At 38.6% G+C, this 23,661-nt stretch overlaps 1 pseudogene; it reads right to left on the bottom strand.

The window, feature by feature from the left end:
• Positions 1-233: 233 nt before the first annotated feature.
• Positions 234-22,679, bottom strand: LOC137032462 (uncharacterized; annotated as a pseudogene).
• Between the last annotated feature and the right edge of the window lie 982 nt (positions 22,680-23,661).

Genomic DNA, 23,661 nt, shown 5'->3' with positions numbered 1-23,661 from the left:
ACCTTTTCTTGCTGTTATTTTTTGCACTTTGCAGTGGCAAATTTACAACAGAGTCTGGAGAAATGTATCAGAGTAAAAGTATAAATTTTCTCTTTAAAATATAGAGAAGTAAAAGTTAACAAAACATTTGTATTCGAGTAAAGTAGATATTGATTTTTTTTTTTCAAAATATTTGTACTTCATTACTGTACACCTCTGATTAGAAGTGTTAAGAGATATTGAGTAAAACCATGCTACTGCTCCACATACTTGAGTTTCTGCAGTGAGCAGTTTGGATCCTTCAATTTGTCATTAAACAGCTGGACTCCTGATCGTCCTGGGTGATTGTAGCTCAGATCCAGCTCTCTCAGGTGTGAGTGGTTTGAATTCAGAGCTGAAGATACATAACCACAGCCTTCCTCTGACACCATACAGCCTGATAACCTAAAGATGGATAAAACAAATAAGCAAAAACAGATTTTTGTCATGTAGATGCATTGAGTGATCTCACAGTCTTACCTCAGTATCTCCAGCTGACAGTTTAGATTCTTCAGTCCATCAGAGAGCAGCTTCACTCCTGAATCCTGCAGGTCATTGTTACTCAGGTCCAGCTCTCTCAGGACAGAGTTTGAGGATTGTAGAGCTGATGACACAATTTCACAATGTTGATCACTGAGATTACAGTCAGCAAGACTGAAAGAGAGTAAAACATATGAGAATTAAATTCTTAACTTCATTCTTCAATATGTATTTCAATAATATCACTGTCTTTTACTATAATGAAAATCTAATAAAAAAAAGAATACTTAAGATGTATCAGTTAGTACACCAACAGAAACTGTAATACCCTTCAGAAAATAATATTCACTGTACGACATGATTAAAAACTCACAGGGCTTTCCTGCAGTTGACCACGGCCGGTATCAGTCTTCTTCTACCCTCATCTGAAGTGTTGTATTTCTTGAGGTTCAGCTCATCCAGAGGTTCCTCTGACATCTGAAGCATGTAGGTGATTGTTGAGCAGTGAGCAGGAGAGAGTTTCTTCTCTAAGTGTTTGTCTGATTTCACAAACTCCTGAATTTCTCTGGACAGAGTCTGATCTTTGACTTCCAGCAGACAGAGGAACAGATTGATGGATCTTTCAGTGGAGAGTCCATGTCCATCTTTGATCTTCTCTTTAATGTACTGTGTGGTTCTCCTGATGCTCTCTGAGCTGTTCTCTGTGTGTGTCAGTAGATCCTGTAAGAGTGTCTGATTGGACTCCAGTGAGACGCCCAGCAGGAACCGCAGGAACAGATCCAGGTGTCCATTCTCACTTTCAAGAGCTTTATCTACTGCTCCTTTGAGCAGATTTTGTACAGAAGCAAAACTCTTCAGTCCCTCCATAGTTGTATTTACATGAAAGTAAAACACATAGAGAGCAGCAAGAAACTCCTGAATGCTCAGATGAATGAAGCTGTAGATTTTCCTATGATGAATCACAGATTCCTCTTTAAAGATCTCGGTGCAAATCCCAGAATACACTGAGGCCTCAGTAATGTCTATGCCACTCTCTCTCAGGTCCTCCTCATAGAACATCACATTGCCCTTCATCAGCTGTTTGAAAGCCACTTCAGCAAGTTTCACAATCACTTCTCTGTTGGACTGCAGGAGTTTCTCTGGATCTCCCTCTTCATACTTCTGATTCCTCATGTTGATCTGAATCAGCAGGAAGTGGATGTACATTTCAGTCAGACTTTGAGGGATTTCTGCATTCATATCTTCTTCCAAAAGCTTTTGAAGCACAGTGGATGAGATCCAGCAGAAGACAGGTATGTGGCACATGATGTGGAGGCTTCTTGCTCTTCTGATGTGTGAGATGATTCTGCTGGCTTGACGTTCATCACTGATTCTCTTCCTGAAATATTCCTCCTTCTGAGGCTCATTGAACCCCTGAAATTCTGTCAGACGGTTGATGTATTCAGATGGGATCTGATTGGCTGCTGCTGGTCTGGAGGTGATCCAGATGTGAGCAGAGGGAAGTAGCTCTCTTTTCATGAGATTTGACATCAACACACCCACTGATGAAGTCTCAGTCACATCAGAAACTTTCTGAACATCTGAAAACATCAGTGTGATTCTGCTTTCATCCAGACCATCAAAGATGAACACAACTTTACACTCCTCATAAATCTTTGAGTCCAGATCTTGAAGTTCAGGATGAAAGTCCAGCAGAAGTCTGTGAAGACTGTACTGATGATCTCGGATCAAGTTCATCTCTCGAAATGGAAGCACAAACATGAAATCTACATCCTGATTGGCTTTTCTCTCGGCCCAGTCCAGAATGAACTTCTGCACAGAGACTGTTTTTCCAATTCCAGCGATGCCTTTAGTAAGAACAGTCTTAATTTGGTCTTTCTCCTCACATCCTGATTCAGGTGAGGCTTTAAAGATGTCATTGCAGTTGATTGGAGTATCTTGTGAGTGTTGTGTTCTGGCTGTTTTCTCCATCTGTAAAACCTCATGTTCTTCATTTACTCCTTCTCTCTCTCCCTCTATGATGTAGAGCTGTGTGTAGATCCTGTTCAGGAGGGTTTCATTCTCTTGGAGTTTGAGTCCCTCAAACAATCTCTCATACTTGTTCTTCATGCTGGTTTTGTGCTGGTCTTTGACTCTCTGCAGGTCTCCAGTCTCTAGTGTGTATGTCTGCATGACTGCTTCAGTTTTGTTTTGCCTGATGTGAGTCTGATAGTGGGGTGTAGAGGATGGCACAGATCTCAGCTCATGTGTCTCCCTCCTGCTGAAAATGAAAAGATGACAACGACAGTGATACAAGGACATCTGACGACCATCAGAAAAATACTGGTTACTAGAAATAAGTTTGGCACCCCTCTTCAAGTTGCACCCCTGTACAGTGCATATGTTGCATATTTTGGAGTTCATTTCATTCATTTTTTTTTTATTAAACAATTATTAATCTGTGATGCACTACAGTAAACTAGCAAGTAAATGTTTATACTAACAGAGGATCAGAAGACACTGGTTCATTACTGAATCTAACGGGTTGTTCCATGGATCTGTGAGACACAGCGCTGGGTTCTGGAGACTCTGATATCTGTCTCTTCCTCCTGCTGATTCTGACAAAATACAAAACAGCATTTTAGACAGTACTTAAACTGGTTTGTTCAAAAATGATTATTCTGTCATTCCAAACATATATGACATTACAAACAATACAACAAATACTATAGAGATACAAATTAAATAAACTTGTTTTTTCAGATACAGTATGTTTATTTACCATGTATACATTTATTTAACATCTTTTGTTGTTTTATTAACATGAATGACAAATATAGGCTACAGTCCCTTTAAGACCGAATCCATGGATACTGACACATATCCTGTTTTTACCCAAATGTTTACGTCCACTTGAGCCATAACCGACTGTATTTACGTGAGATACTCCACACGATGGACATTTTGACACTATTTGAGCATTTGACCATTCAAGCGCGAGGAGAACTGATCGCGCGCAAGAAAGAGAGAAAGCATGTGCGAGAGAGAGAGGCTTCTGGTCTGTGTCATTCAGCGCGATTCCACCTATCCCGCCTTCACTAATCGATAACGAATTGTGATTGAAAGCATGCAGTTCGCATTGTGTGGTTTGTCATCATTAATTTTAAAGTATTTCCACACCTCTGATGCTGACATTGTTTCTGCTGCTGCTGTCGGAGTCTCTGTGCACAGAAAATTCTGTCAGTTACTTCACGCGAGGTCTTTGGTATTGGGGGTATTTTTACGAGTACAAGTACATGAGCTTGGTATTCGGCCTGATACCACTACTAGTGTCAGTACCGTTGCATCACTAGTAAAAAAATATTTAGACACACAGACATGAATCAGCATAAGAATCTCAAGTATGGTGACATGCTTCATGCCGTAATGCATGCTGGGAGCCAACAAAGTACAAAACTCATGACTCCCAGCATGCATTGCGGCATGAAGTTGTCACCATTGTTGAGATTTATATGCTGTTTCTTGATGTGTGTGTGTGTCTAAATATCTTTTTCCCCATAATGTGTTTTAAAATTCAAAATTTAGAATGTTTGATTTGTTGAAAGAAAGTATTGTTGGTGAATATAATCTATTAATAACAAATAACCACTTTTGGTTAGGGAAAAGTTTAGTAAATTATTCTATGTTATGATGATGAAAACTATATCATCTGATGATCTTTGTTTCTGGCTTTCTTTGCAACACATTTTGTGTTTTGGTAAACAGGAAACACTTTTACAAAGACCACAAACTTGTCAAACTGCACAACTAAACATTTGACATTTTCTATAAATCTTCAATAAAACATCAACATCTAAACCTCTGTTAATTCTCAAAAAGAGCTTCTGTAGACTTGTGACAGAAATAAAGTCAGTCTGGTTAGTAATAAGTGAAGCTGGTAATGCTGTTTGTGGAGTTGTTTAATCATCCTCTGCTGAGATCTTGAGATATTTATTGTCTTCTTTTATCTTCAGTTGATTTCAGGCTGTGTGGCTTCAGTCAGTTGTAGTTATTGTGTTTCATTTTCTGAGAGTGCAAGCATTATGTTGAATCAACATCACATTGTAACATTGATTCAGTGCCATTACCATTGATCTTTTGTTGAAATTTCAAATTTTCAACATTAATTGTTGGTGCAAACATGATATTGATTCAATGCAACTAACGTTGACACGTTAACGTCAATTTAACATTGTTTCAATGGTTGCTTACTATCTAGGATTTAATTTAGTTTGTTAAAGGGATAGCTCACTCAAAATTGAAAATTATCCCATGATTTACTCACCCTCAAATCATCCTAGGTTTATATGACTATCTTCTTTCAGACGAACACAATCTGAGATATATTTAAAAATATCCTTAGTCCTCCAAGGTTTATAATGGTTGAGAATGGCTGCCCAAAATTTGAAGACAAAAAACTGCATCCATCCATAAAAAAAATGAATCCATATGACTCCAGGGGGTTAATAAAGGCACAATGACATGACGTACAACGCGTTATAGAGTAGACAGAGCGTAGTATGTCATGGCATTGTGTACTACGTCACAGAAGTTAATGTTTTTTGGACGTACGTCAAATGCATATGCTTGTCGCACCAGAAGCTCATTATTTTACTTTATAAAGTTTTAAATAAGGATATTTGCCTTACACATGTGCATTGATTCACTTCAGAAGGCCTTTATTAACCCCCTGGAGTCGTATGGATTAATTTTTTTATGGATGGATGTAGTTTTTTGTCTTCAAATTTCAGGCAGCCATTCACAACCATTATAAACCTTGGAGGACTAAGGATATTTTTAAATATATCTCAGATTGTGTTCGTCTGAAAGAAAATAGTCATATAAACCTAGGATGGCTTGAGGGTAAGTAAATCATGGGATAATTTTCACGTTTTGGGTGAACTAACCCTTTAAATCATTATTCATCTGAGATGCACTACAGTAAATTAGCAAGTAAATGTTTATACTAACAGAGGATCAGAAGACACTGGTTCATCACTGAATTTAAAGGGTGCTTCCATGGATCTGCAACTCTTTAGAGACACACCGCTGGGTTCTGGAGACTCTGATCTCTGTCTCTCCCTCCTGCTGATTCAAAAAAAAACAAAACAGCATTTTAGACAGTACTTAAACTGGTTAGTTCACCCAAAAATAAATAGTCTGTCATTCCAAACATGTAAGACTTTTATTCATCTTTGAAAAACAAATTAAGATATTTTTAATGAAACCTAAGTAATTGATATGCCTCCATTCAAAGTCCATGCCACCAGAACTTTAAAGATCCATTAAGGGTCTTCCTAAAGACTAAATAAATCTGTTCATCATATAAAATGATTGTATTTCTTCACAAGCCTGGGATTAAACCACTTGATTCATATTGATTAGTTTTTCAATGTATTTATGACCCATTTGGATCTTCAAAATTTTGATGCCAAGAACTTTCAGCAGAAGGACGGAAATCTTTCAGGTTTCATTAAAACTATCTTAATTTATGATTCGAAAATGAATGAATTTTGGAACGGCCTGAGGGATAGAAAACAAAATGACAATTTTAATTCTTGGGTGAACTATAAATTTAATAACTCTTCACAATAAAAACAATAACTATAACATTAGAATCAACAGATTATAAATTCTTGTATATTCGTCACCTGTCACTTTAAACGCACAAGCTATTTAAAATCAGTGAATTTGAACTGCAACTGCTGTCTCAACTGCAGAGTATTGTAATGCACTGTAAAGTCACTGTGGATTAAAAACATGCCAAATGCAAAAATGGCTGATGTGTCACCTGGGATCAGACGTCTCGGTTTCATCACCGGATGCATTGCCGCTTGATCCAGCAGATGGAGAACTCATTTTAGAGGGCCTGTCCTCCTACTCTCATTTATCAAAGAGTGTTGAGAGATTGATTTCAGACCTTTTGTGTGAAAATACAGATATAAAAAAAGATACAATAAATATGTGTTGTTCAATTATTCTGTACAACATAATCGGTACAGCAAATAAAATGCTTTAACCTACTGTTTGTGTTTACTGCAGTACAGATATATTAAAATACCCTTAATCCACTGTACACTCTCAGAAAATAAAGTACATAACTGTACCTTTAGGGGTACAATGGTACAAATTTGTACCCTTGTGATTTGTACTTTATTATATCATCATCAAATTATATTGTGACCAGATCAGAGTTTCTCTTTCTCTCTTTACAAACACAAAGTTTGAGCAGCCAGAGATAAATTAATAACAACAGGTAAAGAGTCAAGAGCCCAACTAAAGCAAACGCTGACCTCTTTCATGGTGACTTGAAATGAAACAGTCCATAAAACATTAATTAACACCTTTTTTCTCTCTTTCCTTCAATGATTCTGCTTATTATCATCAGGTGTCTCCACTAATTGTCAATCATCACTCAATCATCAATCAATTATCTCATTAACTTTAACACTGCTTCAGTGTTACTTTTTAACACCCGGCAAGATGGACTCATATGGAATGTTTAAAAATGTGTTTAAAATGAAAAGGATTTAATAAATTCTGATTTTAATTCAGTGTGTGTGTGTGTGTGTGTGTGTGTGTGTGTGTGTGTGTGTGTGTGTGTGTGTGTGTGTGTGTGTGTGTAAAATATATATATCTCATTATAGTCAACGATTGTATGCTGTCAAAGCCAATTTTGTCCCCTTTTTGAAGGGTCAATTAACAAAGGTACAAAATTGTCACCAAAGGTACAAAACTGGTCTCTTAAGGTAAAAATCAGAAGGGTACAAATTAGTACCTTTGTACCATTGTACCCCTAAAGGTAAAATTATGTACTTTATTTTCTGAGAGTGTAAGGAACACAAACCTAAATAGCAGCTTTATATGACTGATAGTTTACATGATGAATAAATTATGAACTTACCACAAAATATGCAGCCGTTTAAATAAAACGATGTTTAAAGTAAATGGCTTCCGAATGGCGTAGTTTCTTTTTTTTTTTACTTTCATTTTAACTCCACCAACCCCAAGTACAGGTCTCTGCAGGACAGAGATAAGAGTTTCCAGATCAGAGGGCGAGGCCATAAACAGAGGGGTGTTTTTGAGAGCGTTATCGGCATGGGCACAACTGCACATTTGCTCAGGGGTATGCTAGATAATGGTTGGCGCCCCCCCATACCAACCATGATGAGGAATATAATGCAGGGCAACAACTCACTATGCGATGCACTCAAAAAAATGATTCTAGCTGCTTGTTCAGTTTATTTAAATACAATAAGCTGAACCAACACAAATCTTTAGTTTTTTACTTAATTGGCATTTGCACTTAATTGTATTATGTTAAATGAAATTAAATTTGCAAAATGTTAGGTCAACCTAAACCATTTGTGTTGGGACTACATGAAACATTTATGTTGCATTGATTGAAACTGGGCAGTGGATTTCTAGTTCCCAGCATGCTTTGCATAGGGATAGATCGGGACAGTAAATGTTGAACTTAAGTGCTGTTTAATGTGTTTTTTAGTAAAGGGAAATACCTTTTAAAGTTTGATGTTCAGTTATATTTCACATTTAAAAGAGTTTATGTTATGTCGATTTTTATGAGGTTACCATTATGCTGAAGTGTAGACCTTGTGGTTAGGCTATGGGTGGCTACATGAAATAAATCTATGTTGTTCTCAACAAGCTTTAATTGTGCTAAAGCCAGTGATGAGAAGTTCTTTATCTGATCATTACTTGCATGCTACAAATGTTACACTTAGCATATGAAAATGTATTATTTTAGTTTAGCTTTTATAGAAATATAAATAAATTAGTTTGAGGGCCAGCACATAAGTTACACAGTCTATATATGGTCATCAGCTTTATCCCTCTCAATGGTCATGAAACATGTATGTCTGTGTACAACAGCTATTCACAACCTAAGCACAAGCGCACATCTTCACCATGATGGTAACAAACAAAAAAAACAAAAAAAACAATGTATACGCTACAAACTCTTTTAAATGTTCAAAATAACTAAACATTAAACACTTAAACACTAAGAGGTCTTTCCATTTCCTTAAAAGTGCAGAAAACTTGAGCAACTCTGCACAAGAGCACCAGTCTGAATTGCAATAGCACTGGTTGGATCAACAAGAATGAATTATGTTCAGGAAACATTCACAGAATACGTCAAATGAAACTGGTGTGATCTCATTCAATTAGGATGAATTTTACTCATCAGTACAATTAACCTAGCTTAAGTTCAAATAAATCAGTTCAACTGTGTGGAAATAGGTGTCATAATTGAATTAAGTTAGACCAACAAGTTATTTTTTTGAGTGTGGAGCTTATAGAATGCAGTTGGAATGTCCATAAAATTCAAGATATTGGAGCAAAAATGCCTGATTGAGTTTTTGTCTCATATTTATTAGGGCTGGGTATTGACACAATTTGCATGATTCGATTCAATTTCTATTCACATGCTTGCGATTCGATTACGATTTCGATTCGATATCGATTATTTTGGATGTAGTATTTCAGTTACAGTACATGGCAAATTTTCTAGAGGAAAAATCTCTCAACTAATGCTGTAAACTACATATGGGAGTCAGTTGATACTACTTTACTGTAATATTGAAGGTTAAAATTAACTTATTTATATACAAACACTTAAATTAAGCCGTGTTTTTGTCCCAAATATATAGCAGTTGATTTCACTTAATATAATAATATATGTTTTACTCATTTAAAATGCTAAAAAAACATTATTTTTCAACAAACATAATTTTAAAATTTATTTTAAATTTTATTCAAAAAGATTTTCAAAGAATTGTTTTGGCACAATGGCGCCCCCCTACGTGCGGCGCCCTTATGCACTGCATATACTGCATACCCCATTTTTGCGCCACTGGACTTATCTGATTTGTCCACATCAGAGTGTAAAAAAGAGCATAAAATAACCATAGCAGTTGTGCTGACTGAACACACACAGACAGTATGAATGAAAATGAAACAAAAGGAACAAAACACAAGGGAAAAAAAATCATGTGGTTTAATAAGTTAAATAATAGCTAAAGCATGACCTTGATTAAAAATCATTATTTTTATCAAGCCAACATTAAAATTTGGCCTAAGATATTTTTTCCCCACATCCATTTTCTTGATCAGCATGTGTTCTGATGTCCTCAATTACTGCACAGTATCATCATGACACATACAGAGAATCCATTTAATATCATCAGAGCTTTCAGAAATGGATCAGTTATCATCATTCAAAATGTTTTTTTCCCCTCCCCATTTGTCTGGGGTAAAACATGGCAAAAAAAGAATTAAATTTTTGAGTTGACACACAGACTCATAGAGACCCCCGTCCAGCAGCAGAGACTCCAACAACACATCCATTCAGGATATGAGAGAGGAACCAATGAAGATGAAGAATGAAAACAGACTGAGAAATCAGAAAGACACATGAAATGGAGAAGAACAGACAGTGTGAGAATGTGACGTCTGTCCACAAACACATGCTTTAAACACACACTGAAACACTGCATCATCTCAGTGTTTAGTGTCTGAATCTCTCAGTCTCAAGCTGAACTTCACAGATGTAACGTGACAAAGTGATTCACCATGAGTAAAGATTCATTGAAGAAAACCAGTAACCCAGTGTTACACTGTGCAGATGTTACAGTAAAGAGACATTTTCACCTGTTACTTCCACTACTGCAATCTACTGAAGTCAGATTGATTCAGTCATGTTATCAGTTGTTTAGTAGAATAAAACCTGGAGGTTCATTTAGCTCTTCCCACATGAAGCACATTTTTATATTAACTGACCAAATGTTTTGACAAAACCAATCCATTGATCCAATGTGGAGAAACACATTGACTTAACAATTTCAGAAAATCCAGCAGTATGAAAGTGAGTCTGTGGATCCTCTGAAACAGTGAGGACATCTACAGTAGCTTTTATAAGATCACACCAAATGAAGAGCCAGAGTGTTTCTACAGACCATCACCTTTAATTCACTGAAGTCTCCACTGAAACACACAATAACAACATTTGATACCCGATACCTGTGACCTGCATTCAAACCATTCAGAGAAGGAGTGACAAATATCAGGATAGCAAAACAACTAATGAAGAAGTAATGAAACATTAACCTTATTTCCATAAACATTATTTCCCCTTTTGATAAATAAATAAATTATAATTTATATTTAATAAATAAAATATAAAAGCTCAATTACTTCAAATGGATCAACATAATCTCTCCTTTCTAAGAGAGAGTGTAAGAAGTATTATTCTGTGATAGTTCATCATGACTGTGTGAGCCTTCACAAAATATTGTGAAGGGTTCAGTAATTCATTCATTTAGTGTAACCGGTGGATCATGACGACAAGTGTAACTGATGTAGCTAGAGTTCACGAAACCAGTTAGAAGAAACTGCAACTTCTGCGTTGTGTAGATGTTGAGTGGCATTGGTCACTTAAACACGGGGCAACAGGCTTTTGAGGGTGAAACGCCCTTGAATGTCCTGTCTATCCCATGCAATCATGGTGCAAAAGGGTCCCCAACGCAAAAACAAACATACAATATGATCACCCACATTTAGATAAAAGATAAAAAATATAACTCAAATAGTAAAATGACAAAAACTAATAACAGTTAATAAAAATCACATTATAAACATGAGTTAAAGGGTTAGTTCACCCAAAAAAGACCTTCGTTCATCTTCAGAACACAAATTAAGATATTTTTGATGAAATCCGAGAGGTATATGCCTCATCCATAGACAGAAAAATGAACCACTTTCAGGATTACCTCTGGAGGTCGGCTCATTATCGGCCGCTGCTGCACGTTAGCAGCACGACACATGCGTGTGATGATGAAATTTTCCCTTTTTTGCAGTTTTGCATGAGAATGTCCAAATTTATTACATTTATTTATTTATTTATTTATTTAATAATTTAAAACAAAACCAAAATTTTTGACTCTTGACTCTTCTTGCTTCTTTTGGAGTTAAAAGTCATTTTATTTGTGTAACTCAGAAAATAAACTCTGAAAATACCCATGAGGGGTTAAAGGGAAACACTCACACATAGACAGCTATACCAGGTAGCAGATATGAACATGAATTTGTATTAATTCTACTCAATATATTTAACAATATAATTTCTATATCAATTACATTAGCAATATGACAGAACATCTGACCAATCACATCTTATTTGCACCTGTGGAAGTTGCCCTCTAGAGCTCATTGAAGGGAAACCTTGTTGATGCGCTGAACACCACTGTCTTCAATAGACTGAAACACAGCCAGAGTCTAGTGCTCTATATTTAATTGCCAATGATCAATATCCCTGTGAAATGCAGAATTTGATTCATTCGTTTTCTTGCAACTGTGACTTTGTATTTCATAATTTGGGAATTTATTTCTGGTAATTGTGACTTTATATCATACAATGTGACTTTAAATCTCAAATCTGCAACTACTTTTTACACTGCAAATTTATATTACAATGTGACTTATTTTCAAAAAGCGATCTCATACATTACAATGTGACTATAGCTCATAACTGAAACTTTATTATTTGCACTTGTGACTATTAATTGATGTCACAATTGTGAAACAGTTGCAGTGGAAAGATTTGAAATCTCAATAACATTTATGTTTTGTTTTTCTCTGAGGTGGAAATGTATTTCCTCACAGGAGAATGTTAAATCTGACACAGAGACACTGAAGAATCAGGATAAACCCCAAATCCAGCATAGAGGGGTTCAGTGAATGTAGTGCTGAATGTGTAAATGTGTGTGAGTGTGTGTGTGTCAGAGACGCTGTAGAAGGACAGAGTGCCGGCCGACACGTCCAGAAAGATGCCTATTCTATTAGAGCGGGCTGAAGGGCCAGATACATCAGTGCTGTTATTATTGTACCAGACAGTGTAATTCATATCAGAACAGTACATACTCCAGGACTGTTCATTGAGTCCAAACCAACAGTCAATCCCACTTTTCCTGCTGATTCCTTTATATGCCACTGCTACATGACCTGATCCACTCCATTTAACCTCCCAGTAACAGCGTCCAGACAGACTCTCTCGACACAAAACCTGCTCCTGGCTCTCAAATCTCTCTGGATGATCAGGATAGGGCTGATGCTCCTTCACAAATGTTGTTTTTCTGTTCTCTTCAGACAGGATGAGTTGAGTGTGAGCTGTGTTTGGATCCAGTGTGAGATCACAGGCATCTGAATCAAGAAGAGAGAGGAGAACACCAATGACATTGTTAAATATGCACAGGTGTGTGTGTGTGTGTGTGTGTGTGTGTGTGTGTGTGTGTGTGTGTGTGTGTGTGTGTGTGTTCTTGTTTATATTACATCGTGGGGACCAAATGGCCCCACGATGTAATAAAAACCTGAGATCACCTACATTGTGGGGTCCAGCCAGCGGTCCCCACGAGGGAAATGGATTAATAAACATACTAAAAGATGTTTTTTTGAAAATGTAAAAATGCAGAATGTTTCCTGTGATGGTTAGGTTTAGGGATAGGGGTAGGGTAGGGGGATAGGAAGTACGGTTTGTACAGTATAAAAACCATTACGCCTATGGAGAGACCCCACTAAGATAGGTGCGCCTGTTTGTGTGTGTGTGTGTGTGTGTGTGTGTGTGTGTGTGTGTGTGTGTGTGTGTGTGTGTGTGCTTTTGTTTATATTACATTGTGGGGACCAAATGTCCCCATGATGTAATATAAACCTGAGTTCACCTACATCGTGGGGACCAGCCAGCGGTCCCCACAATGTAAATGGGTTTATAAATCATATAGAATGAGTTTTTGTGAAAAAGTAAAAGTTTGCACAGTTTCCTGTGAGGGTTAGGTTTAGGGGTAGGGGCAGGGTAGGGGGATAGAATGTACAGTTTGTTCAGTGTAAAATGCATTGAAGTCTATGGAAAGTCCCCACAATTCACAAAAACAAACATGTGTGTGTGTGTGTGTGTGTGTGTTTGTGTGTGTATAGTTTGGACCATGGAGGAGATATCATGATCAGACCAGGATTGCAAAAATGTAAGTCCTGTCTTTCTCTCTTTCTTTCGTTCTCTCTCTCTCTCTCTCTCTCTAAACACACACACACATACTGGTATACCTATCATTATGAGAACATTCCAAATGGATAATGATTTCTACCAACTGTATATTCTACCAATCATTGAAAGAAAAATACATACATACATACATATATACATACATGATTTATAAGCTGTTTTCCACATAGGGGCCAAAAATGTCCCAACAAAAATTACAGTTATTACTAGTTATTACAGTTATTACTCTTTAAGGGGATATAATGTAGGGTTTACCAGGTATACACACACGCACACACACACATGTTTGTTTTTGTGAATTGTGGGGACTTTCCATAGACTTCAATGCATTTTACACTGAACAAACTGTACATTCTATCCCCCTACCCTGCCCCTACCCCTAAACCTAACCCTCACAGGAAACTGTGCAAACTTTTACTTTTTCACAAAAACTCATTCTATATGATTTATAAACCCATTTACATTGTGGGGACCGCTGGCTGGTCCCCACGATGTAGGTGAACTCAGGTTTATATTACATCATGGGGACATTTGGTCCCCACAATGTAATATAAACAAAAGCACACACACACACACACACACACACACACACACACACACACACACACACACAGAGTATATGATATGTGGGAAGATTGTTATAATTGCAAATAAAAATGTGAGTTTTGTGGCTTTTAATCCGATCTGTTTTAATCTGTTTTAATCCACATTATGACAAACAAATTTAATTTAGGCTTTTAATAAAATTTAGTTTTATAAACACTGGTCAATGCACATACAAAGAGTGCATCACATCCCTTAAAAAGAGCTAAGAGTTTTAGCATAAAACCTATTGACAAACTGATACAAAAAAAAAAAAAAAATCAACCTACAAATGCAATCGTTTGGATACTATACATATTATCACAACACTGGCCAATCATTCAGGCAAAAGACAGCATTTAGTCTCAAAAAACAATAAATTGCCTCAATACATACACTGACTTTCCACTATACAAACTAAACTCTCTTGAATCCTAGTAGGACTTTAAAAATATATGGGTTGTAGTAATTTGTTTTTTTTCTACAATTTAATTTGTATTAGTCCTTTAGTTTTACCCCCTCAAAATTTGACTGTTCAAAGTTTTTTCTTATGAGACATTTACGGATAAAGCCGGTTAAAAAAGTAATGATACCATAAAAACAAAAAATTCACTAGCAATTTCTTAACAAAAGATCTCTCTTAGGTGACCTTAATCACATACAGATATTTGAGTCATTACTGCTAAACATACTTGAGTATCTGCAGTGAGCAGTTTGGATTTTGTTTGTGATTGAGCAGCTGGACTCCTGATCGTCCTGGGTGATTGTAGCTCAGATCCAGCTCTCTCAGGTGTGAGGGGTTTGAACTCAGAGCTGAAAACAGATAACCACAGCCTTCCTCTGTCACCATACAGCCAGACAACCTACAGAAACACACAGTCAGATCATCTACAGACACACATCAACACTATGGCTGGCTAACCGTACATTATGCCTTATATATTCTTAAATACCTCATTATCTCCAGCTGACATTTTGCACTCTTCAGACCATCAGAAATCAACTTCATTCCTGAATCCTGCAGGTCATTGTTACTCAGATCCAGCTCTTTCAGGACAGAGTGTGAGGATTGAAGAGCTAATGACACAATTTCACATGACTGACCAGTGAGATTACAGCCAGCAAGACTGAAAGAGAGTAAAACACAGTAAATTGCCATACCTGTATTGCCATATCTTTTTTTTTGAAAATGACATTGAAATTAAATGCCCAAGTCATAATTTAAGCCATTAAGACATGATTTAACACTCACAGGGCTTTTGTGCAGTTGATCACAGCTGGTATCAGTCTTCTTCTACCCTCATCTGATGTGTTGTATTTCTTGAGATCCAGCTCATCCAGCACCTCCTCTGACATCTGAAGCACATAGGTGATTGTCGAGCAGTGAGCAGGAGAGAGTTTCTTCTCTGAGAGTTTGTCTGATTTCACAAACTCTTGAATGTCTCTGGACAGAGTCTGATCTTTCACTTCCAGCAGACAGAGGAACAGATTGATGGATCTTTCAGTGGAGACTCCATGTCCATCTTTGATCTTCTCTTTAATGTACTGTGTGGTTCTCCTGATGCTCTCTGAGCTGTTCTCTGTGCGTGACAGTAGATCCTGCAAGAGTCTCTGATTGGACTCCAGTGAGATGCCCAGCAGGAACCGCAGAAACAGATCCAGGTGTCCATTTTCACTTTCAAGAGCTTTATCTGTTGCATCCCTATGCAGATTATGCATCACATCACAAAACTGTAATATGTCAAAATTTTTTATAACATAATAGTAAAACACATAGAAAGCAGCGAAAAACTCCTGAACGCTCAAATGAATGAAACTGTATATTTTCCTCTGATTAATCACAGATTCCTCCTTAAAGATCTCAGTGCAAATCCCAGAATGCACTGAGGCGTCAGTGACATCTATGCCACTCTCTCTCAGGTCCTCCTCATAGAACATCACATTGCCCTTCATCAGCTGTTTGAAAGCCACTTCAGCAAGTTTCACAATCACTTCTCTGTTGGACTGCAGGAGTTTCTCTGAATCTCTTTCTTCATACTTCTGATTCCTCATGTTGATCTGAATCAGCAGGAAGTGGATGTACATTTCAGTCAGAGTTTGAGGGATTTCTGCACTCAGATCTTCTTTCAGGATCTTTTGAAGCACAAAAGATCCAGAGAGATCCAGCAGAAGACGGGTATGTGGCACATGATGTGGAGGCTTCTTGCTCTTCTGATGTGTGAGATGATTCTGCTGGCTTGATGCTCATCACTGATTCTCTTCCTGAAATATTCCTCCTTCTGAGGCTCATTGAATCCCTGAATTTCTGTCAGACGGTTCATGTATTTGGAGATCTGATTGACTGCTGCTGGTCTGGAGGTGATCCAGATGAGAGCAGAGGGAATCAACTCTCCTTTCATGAGGTTTGACATCAACACACCCACTGACGAACTCTCAGTCACATCAGAAACTTTCTGAGTATCTGAAAACATCAATGGTATTCTGCTTTCATCCAGACCATCAAAGATGAACACAACTTTACACTCCTCATAAATCTTTGAGTCCAGATCTTGAAGTTCAGGATGAAAGTCCAGCAGAAGTCAGTGAAGACTGTACTGATGATCTCTGATCAAGTTCAGCTCTCGAAATGGAAGCACAAACATGAAATCTACATCCTGATTGGCTTTTCCCTCAGCCCAGTCCAGAATGAACTTCTGCACAGAGACAGTTTTTCCAATTCCAGCGATGCCTTTAGTAAGAACAGTCTTGATTTGGTCTTTCTCCTCACATCCTGGTTCAGATGAGGCTTTAAAGATGTCATTGCAGTCGACTGGAATATCTTGTGAGTGTGGTGTTCTGGCTGTTTTCTCCATCTGTAAAACCTCATGTTCTTCATTCACTCCTTCTCTCTCTCCCTCTATGATGTAGAGCTGTGTGTAGATCCTGCTCAGGAGGGTTTCATTCTCTTGGAGTTTGGTTCCCTCAAATAATCTCTCATACTTGTTCTTCATGCTGGTTTTGTGCTGGTCTTTGACTCTCTGCAAGTCTTCAGTCTCCAGTGTGTGTGACTGCAGGACTGCTTCAGTTTTGTCCTGCCTGATATGGATCTGAGAGTGGGATGAAGTGGATGGCACAGATCTGATCACAACATACAAAAGACACATGTACATCAACAAAATTTTTGCATGAAAAAGATCACACAGCATTATAATCTAAATATATTACATATACTTTCAACCTAAATTTTCTAATCTTAAAAGAGTGACAATTTTAATCTTAACAAATGTTCAAGGTTTGAGATGAGGATATTATAGCCCTGTTTCCACCACAAGAACTTTCCCTAGGAACTAGGGACTTTGGGGTGGTACTTGGTGTGTTTCGACCGCAGGAACCAGGGTCTAAATAAAGTTACGTGGCACAGTTGGTAGCTAACACCAGGCAAAACGAAGGAGAGTTGAAGAATACAGGCTTTAATAATAACACGTAGAATAAACACAACCTTACACAGACGAGAACGGACAAGGAATGAGGGTGAACACAGGGATTAAATACAGGAAGCAAACAAAGGGAACTTAACAAGGTGATGAGATAATGAGACACAGGTGAATCAAATGAACTAATGAACAGAATGGGGAAACTAGGTCACAGGGGAAAACGGAAACATGAGGATCTGTAACAGTTCGCCCCCTCCCGGATAGGTGCGTCCTCGCGCCGTAAGAGTCCAACAGAGGAGGGAGGGAGGGGGTTCTGGAGGAGGGTGAAGTGAAATAAAGACACAAAAGAAAAGAGTCCATGGAACAGAAAATATAGTCCAAGGGGGCGTGGAGGGTGGGAGGAGCCAGGGGGGGACCAGGAGCAGGCAGAGTAGATGGAGACTCCAGAGTCCAGCCAGGATGATGATCCACGGTGGAGTCGAAGGACGGATGAGCCATGGTGTAATATTCCTCGACAAAACCGTGGGTAGGACTGATGGAGACGAAGCCGATGGAGAAGGAGCCCAGAGCATAGATGGATGGCCGACGACCAGGCACGACACCACGAGGGAGGCGTGGCGACGATACCTTGAGGAGGAGCCGGGGTGCCAGAGGTCTGAGGTGGAACCAGAGCGACAGAGGACCAAGGCGGAACCGGAGGGAGGGCGGAGCCAGATGGAGCCGTAGGGGTGGAGAGGCGTCGTGCAGCAGACGACTCGTAAGTCCGTGGCGAAGGCGTGGCAATGTCTGACCAAGGTGTAGCCGGAGGTTCGAGGGAGCCCGGTGTAGCCGAATGACCGATGGTCCCAGGCGGAGCCGAGAGGGGGAGGAGCCATGGCGGAGGAGTCTGGACGATGGGCCGAGGTGGAGAGACTGGATCGGAGGCAGGAGGCGGAGCTAAGCGGCCCAGGGATCCAGACGGCGCTGTAGAACGGCTGGCCCGAGGTGGATCCACACCACAGAGGGCTGGTGGAGGAGACACTGAGGCGCCAGCGTGATGCAGCGGCGACTGGGCAGAGAAACTTGATGGTAGCTGGAGAGGAGGCGGGAGAGGGAGGCTGGGAGGGACCAAAGGAGACGCAGGGCTGGACGGAACCAGCAGGGAGACGGACAGTTCTAGGCTGGATGGGACCAGCGGGGGTAGGAGACACAGGGGATCCTCCTCTTCACTACACTCCTCATAAAAAGAAAGTAAATAGTCCAGCGCTTGCTCACCCTCTGTGGTGGGAATATGGGTGGGGCTCCACTCCATCCCCTCGAACTCCACGGGGACTCCCACGTTGGCGCACGTTGTTGCCGGCTCACACACCTGGTCAGACATCTGTCCTCGGGACTCCAGTTCTGAGGTGAAGTGAAACTCGGTCCCGCTTGTCAGCTCCGGCTCATTTCTCGCGGCAGGCTGATTACCTCCATCTGTGGTGGGCTCTGGCTTGTCGACTGTGTCGCTGGGTGAAGGCAGGCTGAACTCTGGATGGGGAGTGGGGCTGGTGAATTCTTCATTGATGGCGATAGTGAATGGAGAGTCACAGTTCACCAGCACCCACTCCACATACTCGGCGAAATTCCCCCGAGGACCCACACCAGGCAGACGAGCTCTTGACGTCGTGCTGAGGCTCATATAGAAAAAACACTCAGCGTTTCGTCTGGGATGTTGGTACGGCACACCAGATCTAAAAACCTTTGGGTGTGGGTCTCGAGGGACTGCTGCTCCTGGTCGAGGTAAAGCAGTTGGACAGCCGGTAAGTCCATATCGGTATTGGTCCGTTCTTCTGTCACAGTTGGTAGCTAACACCAGGCAAAACGAAGGAGAGTTGAAGATTACAGGCTTTAATAATAACACGTAGAATAAACACAACCTTACACAGACGAGAACGGACAAGGAATGAGGGTGAACACAGGGATTAAATACAGGAAGCAAACAAAGGGAACTTAACAAGGTGATGAGATAATGAGACACAGGTGAATCAAATGAACTAATGAACAGAATGGGGAAACTAGGTCACAGGGGAAAACGGAAACATGAGGATATGTAACATTACGTCCCTGCTTGCAAGGTAGTACTTTTTCACTGGAAGCACTGAATATGCTGATTGGTTGACTCCAAGCAGCATTTTATTTCAACCACCATTTTTAAAAGTTGGTTACGATGTGTGCAGTAAGTGTTGTTTGCTATTCGAATCAACATTGCAGGTTAAAAATATGACAGAAGGACCGACGATAAGGTTCAGGCTTTATTAAGCTTAAATGTGAACGATGAAATCCAGCGGAACATGTAAAGTCGCATGCAGTCCAATGTCACCAGACTAATCTTTAGACTGCTATGGAAAAGCAGATAGCAACAGTTCCTGGAACAATGTTATGGGTAATTTTGGTGGAAACAAGGCTTATATCATCAATATTGAATACTAAGGTCAGAAAGACACTTTATTTTAATGTCTTTTAACTAGTTGCTAATTGGCATGCATATTATTAGAATATTGGGTATTTATTAGTACTTATTAAGCACATATTAATGCCTTATTCTGCATGACCTTATTCTAAATTCTTAATCCTACTCAATACCTAAACTTAACTACATTACTAACTATTAATAAGAAGTAAATTGGGATTTTATTAAGGGAGAAGTAGTAGTTAATAGTGTTCCCTATGCTAAATTGTTACCAAGATAATGTTTAGTACCAAAGCTGTCTTGGTACTCTGCACTGCAGATTGGAACCTGATTGGAAAGTCTCAACTTTAGCCTTGTGTTTATGAATGATAATAAATGTTGCAAGATTACGTAAAATAGAAAATAGGTCCCCTGGAGCTAAGTTAGGTATTTTTAAAAGTGGTCACAACGGCATGCTTAAAATCTAGAGGGCATGTGACCTTAGTCAGGCACTTGTTAATTAAAAACAATAAGCTGGGTAATAGACAGTCAGAGATTTGCTTGAAAAAAATGACTGGGAATAACATCATTAGGACAAAAATTTTAGTTGTTGTTTAAATGTCTTTTACAGCTGATGCAGTGGTGGGTTCTAACTCCCTACACTCAGACAGGAAGATCATATGGACCATATTCATTTGAATAATCTGGGAACACTGATCCATGATTTGGATGAAAAAAAACAATGAGTGTGATTAGTAAAATGGTCTAAATCTCACAGTAGTAATTTACATTATAACAAAGGTTTAAAACTTATGAGGATTTTGCTCTTTCTTTGAGGGGTGTGTCTGCCTCAATGCCTCTGGTGAGAAAAATTTGCTTCCCCAAAACAAGTGTGAGCCTTGGGTAATGGGATCCTACCCAACCAAAATTCTAGAAATTAGATTTAAATATTTATTTGTTCTGGGTATTTAAAGGAAACTGGCAAGATATTTATTGGGTTTATAATTTAAAAAAAATACAGCACAGTGTTGTGTGAGTCTCTCAAGAGAGAGTTTGAGTCTCTGCACACAAAAACACTCACATACTACTAATGGTACACGTATAACACTCTTAGATTCAAAACATTTTAAATAAAGAATTTTTTACTGCATCAGCAACTACACAACCACCATCTGTTAAATAAAACAACATGCAGCATATCATCATTTTCTCTTGATCTTCTCCTGAACTTAAGCACAGGCTCTACTCTTCAGCACAATAGTGACCCACAAAACTCAATTTTGCCATAAACTACTGGCAACAGTGTTGCCACTAACAGTTTTTTTTTAACTAACAGTTTGTTACTGTTAAAATACATTTTGTGGGTGTGTCTTTTCTTACACCTTTAACCCTTTCAACCCCACAGGAACATCCTCTAGTGTCCACACTACAGAGTAAAAGTAACATTGACGCTGTTGCAGTGAGATAATTAAGTTAATATTTAAGTGATGATTGAGCATTAATGATGAACACCTGCTGTTAACAAGCAGAACCACTGAAAAGAGGAACAAGAACGGAAAAAAAAATATTCCAGTCGTTACACATTATTGCACTTATTACTGACCAGTTGAACTTTATTTCTACAGAAGATCTTATTGAGAATTAACAGAAATTTAGATATTGATGTTTTTTTCTAAAATGTTTGGTTTGATGTCACCATTGATGAGATCAGCGTTTGCTTTAGTTGAGATCTTGACCCTTGCCTTTTTATACATCAGTTTTTGTTTTTATTCTGGCTGCCTAAACTATTTTTGCAAGCCACATTTGTCATAGCAGAAACAAATGTGGAAAAAAATTGCTGATAGTTATGTGTTGATGAAGATATAACATAACATAGTCTCTTGACTCATTAAACTCATACTGTGTTTATTCCCTTGTCTTACATTATTAACAGACTAAAATGTTACATTTTCAGCACTGTGAAGCCACAGCAAGACTTCCAACAACAATCAGTTTATTTTTATTTTTTTAAACACCATGCACGTAAAGTAAAAGTGAAAGCTGCATCATTATTTAGACACACAGATATCAAAAATCAGCAGATCATTCTAAACAATGGTGGCAGTAAAAAAGTAAATATACATGAGGTTTGACTGCACACTCACAGAAAGTTTTAATTGACCAATGTTTTGTTGTTTTCACAACAAACAAAACACCTGATCAACTTCATGTTGGCTTTTTCCATCCATATCAAATGTGTTTTATAAACACTCAGTTTCAGCAGTCAGAGAAAACAAATGTAAAAGAGTCAAGAGCCCAACTAAAGCAGACACTGGTCACCACGATGGTGACTGAAGTCAGTTGTAGTTCTTGTGTTTCTGCTCGTCTCTTCTCTTTTTTCTGGTCTTGTTTCTCTGTCCTTCAGTGATTCTGTTTATCAGGTGTTCATCAGTGTCTGAATTCCCTCACTTCTTTTCATTCACTCTGTCAAGTGGACTATATTAGTGAACTAATGTAGGGAATAGTGAATGAGGGTATAGGGTGTGATTTAGAACACAACCCAACATGTTGCTCCAGGTAGCTTGAATGCACTGTAAATTAATTTGAAAGCATCTGCCAAATGCATACATGGGTATCTTACTGTACCTGGGGTCAGATGTCACTTCTCCATCACTGAAAATAATGGGGTTGCGCATGGACTGGTCACTCTTCATTGACACACAGCTGGATCCTGCATCATACTCTTCTTTCTCCTTCCTGTCCTCCTCTATCTCCTCACAGTGATGCATTTTGGATGTGTGTTCCCCAGCTCTTTTTCCTGATTCAAGGCATTTATCTGCTAATTACCTTCAAAAGGACAATAAAAACAAACGTACAGTAACAACAATCTCTCAGATTCATGGAGTAAAACAGTATGTTTTAAACTCCATTGCTCTTTAAAATCTTTCGAAGAAAGCTTTCATTTTGTGTCCATCATTAAGCCTGTTTTGAAGTGTATCCTTCAATCCTTTGTACAGATTCTAATTCACAAAAAAAAAGAATTAGTGGAAAATTGATCAGCACTGAGCTCGCCTGAGTTTATCATGAGATGCAAGACAAAAGACTGTCTCATTCTAGCCTTCATGCTATCTTCATGTATTACCTGAAATTCTACTTCCTACTTCTAAAGCCGTACAGTAGCCTAATTATGAGTAGTCATGTTCAAGTGTTGCTACACACATGAAAGCCAGGTTTATTGTAGGTTTATTGCTTATTTCAAATTCAAATAACATGCAATTATACAGGCAGAGGTGGAAAGTCCAGGGGTCAGAAAGTAAAAGTCCTGCCATATTTTTTATTCCACCCACTGAAGCAGTGTTAAAGTTAATGAGATAAATAAGTGATTAATTGAGTGATGACTGACCATTATTGAAGACACCTGATGATAACAAGCAGAATCACCAAAGGAGAAAAATCACAATTTTAAGACACCATCACAGAGGTCAAGGTTTGCTTTAGTTGGGCTCTTGACCCTTGACTCTTTAATATTAGAACTTGTTTGGGCTGCTGTAACTGAGTTATAACAGCCAGACAAGCAAAGAGAAAAGATGATCAGGTAACGTTGGTTATGTTTTCACGTAATCATTATTTGACCTGAATCACTGAACTCATTTAGAGCCCAATCTCTGAGTTAGATTTACATTATTGATTACAGC

Source organism: Chanodichthys erythropterus, chromosome 12 (assembly GCF_024489055.1).
Source record: "Chanodichthys erythropterus isolate Z2021 chromosome 12, ASM2448905v1, whole genome shotgun sequence".
Taxonomy (NCBI): domain Eukaryota; kingdom Metazoa; phylum Chordata; class Actinopteri; order Cypriniformes; family Xenocyprididae; genus Chanodichthys; species Chanodichthys erythropterus.
This window is presented reverse-complemented; position numbering and strand designations above follow the sequence as displayed.